At 43.3% G+C, this 9458-nt stretch overlaps 1 pseudogene; it reads left to right on the plus strand.

Moving 5' to 3' along the window:
• The first annotated feature begins 4578 nt into the window (after nt 1-4578).
• Nucleotides 4579-4695, plus strand: LOC124778392 (annotated as a pseudogene).
• The last annotated feature ends 4763 nt before the right edge of the window (nt 4696-9458 follow it).

Raw genomic sequence — 9458 nt, forward strand, 5'->3', positions numbered from 1 at the left:
GTCTGGCGCAGTTGTTAGATCGCTTACTGCTGCTACAATGGCAGGTTATCAAGATTTAAATGAGTTTGAACGTGGTGCTATACTCGGCCACCGAGCGATGGGACACAGCATCTCCGATGTAGCGATGAAGTGGGGATTTTCCCCTGCGAATATTCCAAGAGTGTACAGTGAATATCAGGAATCCGGTAAAACATCAAATCTCCAATGTCGCTGCAGCCGGTAAAAGATCCTGCAAGAACAAGACCAACGACGAATGAAGAGAATCTTTCAACGTGACAGAAGTGCAACCCTTTCGCAGATTGCTGCAGATTTCATTGGTGGACCATCAATAAGTATCAGCATGCGAACCATTCAACGAAACATCATCGATATGGGCTTTCGGAGCCGAAGGCCCACTGATATATCCTTGATGACTGCACGACACAAAGGTTTACGCCTCGCCTGGGCCCGTCTGCACTGACGTTAGACTATTGACTGGAAACGTGTTGCCTTGCCGGACGAGTCTCGTTTCGGATTGTATCTAGTGGATGGACGTGTACCGGTATGGAGGCAACCCTATGAATCCATGGACCCTGCATCTCAGCAGCGGAGTCTTCAAGCTGGTTGAGGCTCTGTAATGATTTGGGGCGTGTGCAGTTGAAGTGATATGGGACCCCTGATACATCTAAATACGACTCTGACTGGTGACACGTACGTAAGCATCTTGTCTGATCACCTGCATCCATTCATGTCCATTGTGAATTCCGACGGACTTGAGGAATTAAGCAGGACAATGCGACACTACACACGTCCAGAAGTGCTACATAATGGCTCCAGGAACACTCTTCTGAGCTTAATTGAGCACTATTTCAGACATTATTCGAGTCCACGCCACGTAGGGTTGGGGCACTTCTGCGTGCTCGCGGGGGCTCTACACGATATTAAGCAGGAGTATCAGTTTTTTTAGCTCTTCAGTGTGTAATATAAAGCCAGTCTTCAGGCTTTGACTAAAATACACCAGCTCATGAGTACTGTAAAATACTAATGGAGTTTTCGCAACTCCCGGCCTTACAAAATACCATGTTAATATGGGCAGACCGTTAGCACGAGGGAATAACGTCGGACCGAACATGAGTAGTATCTACGACTACGGTATCCGGAGAAATTAAAGGCAACTAACATGCTTTAGAAGACAATATTATTTCGTTCGGCGATACCAGATCAGGAAGTCTAATGGTTTCTACAATGGCGTAAAAATGAGTTATGGAGATTAAAACATCTGATAAAACCCCTAATAAAGATGTTTTGCAGCTGAGTACGGCGTGGAACCCGGCCATCGCGAGGTTATAGCGGTCGTGTCAGTCGCGGGACGAACGCATTGCCGTCTACGGTGATGGACGGATCGCCAGTGACATCACAGCCAGCAGTCACATGGAATTCAGTAACCGCCTGACAATGGCCGAGGAGCAATCGATCAAGAGCTCGGGCATATACACTCCTGGAAATTGAAATAAGAACATCGTGAATTCATTGTCCCAGGAAGGGGAAACTTTATTGACACATTCCTGGGGTCAGGTACATCACATGATCACACTGCCAGAACCACAGGCACATAGACACAGGCAACAGAGCATGCACAATGTCGGCACTAGTACAGTGTATATCCACCTTTCGCAGCAATGCAGGCTGCTATTCTCCCATGGAGACGATCGTAGAGATGCTGGATGTAGTCCTGTGGAACGGCTTGCCATGCCATTTCCACCTGGCGCCTCAGTTGGACCAGCTTTCGTGCTGGACGTGCAGACCGCGTGAGACGACGCTACATCCAGTCCCAAACATGCTCAATGGGGACAGATCCGGAGATCTTGCTGGCCAGGGTAGTTGACTTACACCTTCTAGAGCACGTTGGGTGGCACGGGATACATGCGGACGTGCATTGTCCTGTTGGAACAGCAAGTTCCCTTGCCGGTCTAGGAATGGTAGAACGATGGGTTCGATGACGGTTTGGATGTACCGTGCACTATTCAGTGTCCCCTCGACGATCACCAGTGGTGTACGGCCAGTGTAGGAGATCGCTCCCCACACCATGATGCCGGGTGTTGGCCCTGTGTGCCTCGGTCGTATGCAGTCCTGATTGTGGCGCTCACCTGCACGGCGCCAAACACGCATACGACCATCATTGGCACCAAGGCAGAAGCGACTCTCATCGCTGAAGACGACACGTCTCCATTCGTCCCTCCATTCACGCCTGTCGCGACACCACTGGAGGCGGGCTGCACGATGTTGGGGCGTGAGCGGAAGACGGCCTAACGGTGTGCGGGACCGTAGCCCAGCTTCATGGAGACGGTTGCGAATGGTCCTCGCCGATACCCCAGGAGCAACAGTGTCCCTAATTTGCTGGGAAGTTGCGGTGCGGTCCCCTACGGCACTGCGTAGGATCCTACGGTCTTGGCGTGCATCCGTGCGTCGCTGCGGTCCGGTCCCAGGTCGACGGGCACGTGCACCTTCCGCCGACCACTGGCGACAACATCGATGTACTGTGGAGACCTCACGCCCCACGTGTTGAGCAATTCGGCGGTACGTCCTCCCGGCCTCCCGCATGCCCACTATACCCCCTCGCTCAAAGTCCGTCAACTGCACATACGGTTCACGTCCACGCTGTCGCGGCATGCTACCAGTGTTAAAGACTGCGATGGAGCTCCGTATGCCACGGCAAACTGGCTGACACTGACGGCGGCGGTGCACAAATGCTGCGCAGCTAGCGCCATTCGACGGCCAACACCGCGGTTCCTGGTGTGTCCGCTGTGCCGTGCGTGTGATCATTGCTTGTACAGCCCTCTCGCAGTGTCCGGAGCAAGTATGGTGGGTCTGACACACCGGTGTCAATGTGTTCTTTTTTCCATTTCCAGGAGTGTATAACCACTTGATGCGGATGCACACCCGAGAAGATTTTATTGCCACTAAATATGTTTTATGGTCACTACACTGAGTTGTACAGTGTCACTCACCGTGACTGCATTATGAAGCTACGAAACTATATATCTCGAAAATGCCAAGTGTAGTCATGAAGCATTAATTTCTGTCGGTTCATCTCACAATTGCGCGGAATAACGAGTAATGTCTAGCAAAGTCTAGTGTTTTAACCATTCCGCTACTTCGCTCGGTAATGGATAAGTATGTTGTTGCCACAGAAGTATCGCAAAATTCATGCGACCCATCTGCGAAGCACTCCTCCTTGTCGTCTGTAGACAGAAGCCAATGGATGGGAGCGGAGCACAGGTGGTACAACGAGAGAGAAAGGGTAGAGTTAGGATCCCCAACTTGTTTCATAGGAATGGAGGAGTCGTGTGCAGGACGAAATAAGTCGTTTTTTTTTACCAATATTTTTAATTATATCTTTAAAGCAGAAGAAACTGGAGCCCATACCCGTCTGTATTCATACCATTCTCATCTCAAAACATTTCTATATGTAGTTTCTCATGAGTCTATACAGTTGCTCCGCTTGTTTTTGCGTTTGCCTCGTCCACCGTCGAAAATATATTCCATTTGGCGTAGTTTTGCTCTCTAAAATCAAAAAAAACCCTCGAACGTTGGCAAATCGGGTGCGTAAGAATGTTCAAGGATAATTACGTCTTCTCTGATGAAGTATCTTGTTGCAAGGTCCAGCCGTATCTCCAATACTGAAGACGCTCCTTCCTCAAAAGATTTTAAAAAAGGTCTTCGTAATGTTACTGGCCGACTTTGAATCACTGGCTGCCTATTCTGTCATAATGATGCGTTAGATAAGGATGAAAATGAAAGTTGCCTTGAACTTAAAAGACTGAAATGTTTTGCTTTTTACGCCTGGGAAAAATACTGATTTCCATTACATAGATTACCGCTTGCTAAGTGGGTCGTATGTAAAATCTACTCCGTGCACTACATAATGAATTGCAGTCTAATAATGATATAAACTGCCAACATGTTAAATGGGCAGCTTAATTTCCTGGTAAGTGAACGGAGCAGGGAAGATATTTCAAATGAGCTGCCAAATGTCTCAGGAGGCAGTCAAGTCTTGCCTTGATAAAAACAAGGTTTGTAAATAAAAGTGATTGTAGCGGACTACCTGAAATAATGAGGGGCAGGGAAAAAGTTTATGCTCATTGTAAATGGCGTTCGTGTCATTTTTTTGAACTGCATAAAAATTCACTCAACTAAAAGTATCTTCCTGTTGAAAGTAATAATTTTTCCTAGTTGTTTTTCCTGTACAAAAACTGAAAGTAAAATCTTCAGTAGTATTTCAAAAATTACAAAAAGTTAAAAAGTTAATTACTTCCTTTAAGTCAAAGTGAAAGAAACAACTTAAAATTCTAGCTAAGAACAGTATATACTGGGCAAATTGTAAATAATATTCGCATAAAAGTCTGTATTATATTTTCTCTCTTGTATTTATGTATTGTGTGTTCTCTTACACATGTGTCATTCTCATGTGGATGTACCCATTGTCACCCAATGCTCCACGCAACACAGACATTTTCTATGATGATATATGTTTTTGCAAAATATAACTAATGTTGTAAATGTGATTAAATGATATTCTTTGTGTTGCCTTTTACGTATGGCAGCGGCCTTGCCGCAGTGGATACACCGGTTCCCGTGAGATCACCGAAGTTAAGCGCTGTCGGGCGTGGCCGGCACTTGGATGGGTGACCATCCAGCCGCCATGCGCTGTTGCCATTTTTCGGGGTGCACTCAGCCTCGTGATGCCAATTGAGGAGCTACTCGACCGAATAGTAGCGGCTCCGGTCAAAGAAAACCATTATAACGACCGGGAGAGCGGCGTGCTGACCACACGCCCCTCCTATCCGCATCCTCAACTGAGGATGACACGGCGGTCGCATGGTCCCGATGGGCCACTTGTGGCCTGAAGACGGAGTTCTGCCTTTTACGTAAAGTGTGCGCTATTTTGATGTATTTGCAAATTTTATTTGCCCAATACTGTTGAAGGTGTTAAGGACGTTTCACTGATGTATTCCCAACAGGAAGCATACCAGAATCATGGGGAATGTGTAACGCTAATATCAGTATCACCTGTACTTATCTCATTTAATTTCTTTGTCTCCTTATGCTTAATGTGATCTCTGTACCACCAGGCGCTTTGATGTAACATGTGTGTAAATATGTTATTCATTATTTATGTCCGTTTATGTCACTGTAGTTAGTTTGTGTATGTAATTCCAAAAGTAAAGTTCTGCAAAAGTACTGAAATGTAAAAACTATGTTTGTATTACTGGTTCATACATAGGGAAAGTAGATTTGTAATGATGCAAAATCTGGAGGGAAGTCATTCCACAAAGAAAGTGGCTTGGCGAGAATAGAAAAGGTGGATCTGACGGTCGAACAGCAGGGCTATTTTGTGGTAAGTGCTGCTGGCTATCAAGCAAACTGTTCGCATCTTGTGTACTGAGTGAGGCAAAAAGAGCAGCGAGATTATTTAACGTAACCTTGGTGTGGATAGATGCTGACGTCTTATTCATGACGTATTTGTTAGCTCTGAATTACGAAAATCCGACACTAAGAAGGAAAATTTTAGAAATGATTATACAGCAAGAGCTATGACGACTTTGCCGCTTTTTAGTGGCCAACAAAATATCGCCACAGCCATAACCTTCGCCTTAAATAATCAGCTGAGTACTGTGTAATTGCCTGGACTAGTTCTATGGTTTCTTACACCATAATAAGTTTGTTGTATTTAAACTTTATGATGACCATCTATATTTTGTCCTTACTTATTTACATGTAGAGGGTCGTTTTCCAAGTGCTGCAATGTTTCCGAGTGTCCTATTTTACTGAACTGAAAGTAATTGCTTTATTTAACACCGTTTGTTAACTTTTAATGAGTAGTAAAGTTCATGTTATTTTTTAAGTCTTGTTGTTCAATTACTCCACGTGTTTTTCATAGAACGATAGTTAAGTTTCATCAAAGTATAATTGTCAAGAAAAGATCTAAAGATATTTTGCTTAGATGTTATTCTTATTGAAATTTCAGTGCAGTGTTAAATTTATCTATTTAAAACCGTGATCATTCAGACTAGTTACAGGCTAGTAAACTTGAGGAACAGAATGAGGAATTATTACTGTACTGGTTTGTAATAATGCTTATATTTTTCATGTGTTTGTAGCTAAAAGTGTCTTTCATATTATGTTGTAACATAAGTAGTCGACCTCGCCCGTGCTAACCGTTGAACCAGCTTTCCTTTCCTTTCCATGTGACAATAACAGTGCTAATGAAGTGCAACTACCAACTTTATAAAATTATTACGCTCTAATAAGTAAGGAGCAACAATTTTTCGGACTGTATCAGATCTAGGGACGACATGTTTCATTTGAGCTATATAATATAAAGAAGAGAATGCTCCTTGAGAAAACAAATAGTAATCAGAACAGAGAACATGAATATTTGAAAAACCATTCAGTGACAATATTTCCCTGTAATTAAGACGATAGAAGAAACTCGTGTCCAAGTTAACAATGCTCAACACCAGTAATCCTCTGCATGTCATGCCCCTTAGCTTTGCTACCTTAATGTACAGATAGTGTTACTGAGAGCCAGTTGTTGCATAAAGATTTAATATTCCTTCTGTGTTGTTCATACCAAATCACTGGTAAATTACTAAAGTGTGATACTGTCTCGTGTCCTATAAGAAAAATAGAATTTGAGTGTCGAGTAAAGTAAATACCAACAGGTAACTTTCTTTATGAACAGTTCTAGTACTTGGTATAACTTTGCCTAATTAGGCTGGCGATCGTTTCTTTTTACGTAATTGCAGTTTACTTTATTACTAATACAGCCTTGGTTCGATTGCAGTTTATTCCGTTACTACGTCCTATCAACAGAAATGTTTCGAGAAACGAATTCAGTCCGATATCTTATCCGTTAATCACAGTCACGGTAAAATCACGTTGTTCTCGTAGGAATAACATTGTCAGTGTATAGCTGATTTTTTAGAACTTCAAAAAAAATTTTTGCTTTCTGTTAATCCATTCCAAAAGATGAGAACGAGCTTCCCCTTTTCCATCTGTCCATTGGACAAAATTTACAATACGCTTCCCTCTTGTTCAGTTCCTCTGTTGAAATAAATAGAATAGATTCTTTGACCACGTGCAACATTTCAGCGTACCACCATTACTCAGTCTTCAGTCTTTCCGTATTTCTTCTCGAACTTTTGTCCCATTTTTTTAAATTAACCATGGTAGAGTCCCTGGCAACAGACAAATTTAATGATACTCAAGGGCACGTTTTCGTGACTAACGTACGTTCCAATACGTTTCTATTAGCGTATAAACATTGCTTTGTCACAAACCTTATATTTTCATGTTGTCCAATTTTATTTAGTAGAAGAAATTTTTCGTCGGACTCAAGAATGCGCCAGTAGTAAACATTTCGTCCACTGCCTTTCAGTTGATCGTTCAAACTGAAACTTGTCACAAAGTGAAGTCGCAATTCCTGGTCGACAAATAGTCTCGCACTAATATCCACCGACAAACGGTTGCTTAGTAATTCTATCAGCCTTCTTTCTGTTGCGCAAGACGACTATTATGTAAAGCGTTTCGGCGAGTAACGACCCTATTGTGAATGACGGTCTTTTGACAACGGACTTTGCCATGCGCGCTCGTCTTTTTGTAACGTTAGCAGGTGAATCGGCGAGTGTTGAGACAGCCAAGAGGGAGTGTCTTGACAGCTATGGGGGGGGGGGGGGGGGCATCTGGGCCGGACGAGCTTTGCAGCGTCTGCAGTCCGAAGCATGAGAAATCTGGATTGCGTGTCAGCTAGCTGGAGGCTCTGACCACGCAGTGGGAAAAAACGGCCGTTAAGGTGGACTTCAGAGGGTATCCACAATGGGTATCTTGACTGAATAAAGCAAATATCAAATAGGTAAACTCTAATAATTCGATTTGATAAAAACGAAAACCAACCGGTTACAGAGAAGGCAACAACATCGTTTCAAACACAACATTTAGACGTGTATGGGAATAAAAACTCGCATTCATTGTGAGATTGAGTTTTCAAGTTATTTATTGAGAAATAATTCTGATATAAAATGACCTATATAAATTTAATAACTCAGTAACGCCTGAAACGATTCATGTAAATGTAGTGCCTATCGATAGGTCTCAGTGGTAGATTTTTTCTGAATATTATGTATTTAAATTCAAGGCCGGAATGTACATTACGCACATAAAAACGGGCATTTTCTCATAACTAAAACATGAAATAGTGAAATATCGGCAGCAGATATAATTAGGGATGTATGACTCATTATTTAATTTTTAATTGTTTATTTTCATTGATACTACAACGACGCAAAAAGCGTCCACATGGACAAAAACGCTGTTTGTGACGAAACCATTAAAATTACAGAAAAGCTACGATCAGCTTCCTACAACCGATTTGAATTTGCGTCCAAATTCATTTACACTGACGGAAAAGAAACCACAGCACCAAAAAGGAGTTGGGTGACATAACCGAAAGTTGGTAGGCGTGTTTCTACGTCTGAAAGATGGTGGCTATTAAAATTTCGCGCCAGGTGCAAAAAAGTGACGCTAGATACGCCGCTATGAGAATGCAAATTAGGTTTCCTTTAACGTGGGCGTTAGTTACTTTTGAGATTGGACATGGTGAGATGATGTTAGTGAAGAATGCCCTGAGGCGAAAAGGACACCGTTGACTTGGCAGGAGTGTAGCCACTGTAGATTATTGGTGGCTGCAGTGGTCACAGGAATGCACTGTTGCAAGGCCACGTGGCACTGCTGAGATGGAACACCATCTTGTTCGGCGTATGGCTTTGGCACATCGTACTACATCTGCAGCAGAAATTTCAGCAGCGGTTGGCACAACAGTGACAACGAATTGTTACAAATATGTTACTTCAAGGACAGCTATGAGTCGACGCTATGTAGCGTGCATTCCACTGACTCCAAACCAACGCAGCTTTAGCTAATTTTCGTGATTTTCGGAAGTTTGACACTTGTCAGAACAGGCAGTTATTATTGCAGTAACAAACGGTTGTGAGTTGTGAGGCAATAAACTCAGTTTGTTAAAATTTAAAATGCTGCGAGAAGTGAACATTATTTCACTGCAAATTTCCCGCCTTCATATATTGAACTTGTGACTGAATATATTTTGGGTTAAGGCGACCAATGCATTGCAGGTCAATGGACAGAAACGTCGCCAACACTTAGGGGACCTTAGAAACACCGTTTTCCTTGCTTTTCAGTACTCTTTCAACAAATGGCCCTGAGCACTATTGGACTTAACTTCTGAGGTCATCTGTCCCCTAGAACAGAACTATTTAACCCTAACTAACCTAAGGACATCACACACATCCATCCCCGAGGCAGGATTCGAACCTGCGACCGTAGCGGGCGCTCGGTTCCAGACTGTAGCGTCTAGAACCGCTCGGCCACTTCGGCCGGCTTGCTTTTCAGGGTATTTTTTA

Source organism: Schistocerca piceifrons, chromosome 2 (assembly GCF_021461385.2).
Source record: "Schistocerca piceifrons isolate TAMUIC-IGC-003096 chromosome 2, iqSchPice1.1, whole genome shotgun sequence".
In the NCBI taxonomy this organism is placed as follows: Eukaryota; Metazoa; Arthropoda; class Insecta; order Orthoptera; family Acrididae; genus Schistocerca; species Schistocerca piceifrons.